General features: G+C 36.6%; 1 long non-coding RNA gene across 1 annotated transcript; it reads left to right on the top strand.

Moving 5' to 3' along the window:
* On the top strand, positions 1–1,027 carry LOC107988185 (uncharacterized). Its single transcript, XR_001759827.1, has 3 exons — positions 1–13; positions 573–676; positions 961–1,027. It is a non-coding gene; the product is annotated as an uncharacterized LOC107988185 (long non-coding RNA).
* The last annotated feature ends 2 nt before the right edge of the window (positions 1,028–1,029 follow it).

Raw genomic sequence — 1,029 nt, 5'->3', positions numbered from 1 at the left:
CATCACAGGAAATGTACGTACACAAAGGTTACAGATGGCTGTTGCATTGGTGTGGAGGAAATTATTAGCCATCACGGCATATTGTATTTAAATGATGAAGTATTTAATCAACTGGAGAAAATTACATTTAATTAGATGTAAGCTGTCACATTATTGCTCCATAAATAGCAGGAAAGTAAACTGTTTCCGTTCCATACAGAGCAGCTGTAATTAGTCCAAGCCTCCTGACTGCACAGCATTTACTTGCTCATTACACTTTGCATTGAGTACAAGCTTCTAGTTTTCTAGCTGACACATCTGTGGAGTGTAATTGGCTGTTGTTGGCAGCTGGTGTCACTAGAGAGCCCATAATTAACCCAGGACTGAGGATGGTTTGGCAGCCAGTGTAGCAGGTGCAGATTCATGGTTTGGTCCTAATGTAGTTTTGACATATTTATATGCTAATGTAGAAAGGAAATTGTTTAAGTAATGTAAGGATATTGGCTTTTAATCTTGAGCTGTATTGATTTTTTCTTTTTTCTTTTTTTTGCACACTCCAACCGTGGCATTTCATCTTCTGTGTGTCTTAACAGCAATACATCTACCAGGAAGTGTGGAACCTTTTCCAGCAAATCAGTGTGAAGGCCAGTTCAGTGGTTTACTCCGCCACCAAAGACTACAGAGATCAAGGCTACAGGTCAGAGGGTCAGCGAGAAGCGAGAACACACTTTTGGAAAAATGTGGTTAAAAGAAATTATGCACAAAGACTATGATCTGTAATTTTTAAAATTCTGATTATAAAGAGAGAAAAACAAAATTTTAAGGCTATAAAAGTAGCATGCATGAATTCCAAGTTTAAGTTTGTTTTCTGGAAATTTCATTAATACCAAACTTAAAAACAAAAAATAGAAACTCTGGCTTTTTCTTTAGATTTTTTTAAATTAATTTTTTGCTTACAATCTGTGCCTTTTTTCTTTTTAGGCATTGTTCTTTGGCTGTGATAAATGCTTTAGCTAATATCGCAGCCAACCTGCATTGGGAGCAGCTGCA

The sequence above is a fragment of the Cynoglossus semilaevis genome, unplaced genomic scaffold, assembly GCF_000523025.1.
Source record: "Cynoglossus semilaevis isolate Cse_v1.0 unplaced genomic scaffold, Cse_v1.0 C19125820, whole genome shotgun sequence".
Lineage (NCBI taxonomy): Eukaryota > Metazoa > Chordata > Actinopteri > Pleuronectiformes > Cynoglossidae > Cynoglossus > Cynoglossus semilaevis.
Note: the sequence above shows the minus strand (reverse complement) of the source record. Positions and strands in the feature narration are given on the sequence as shown.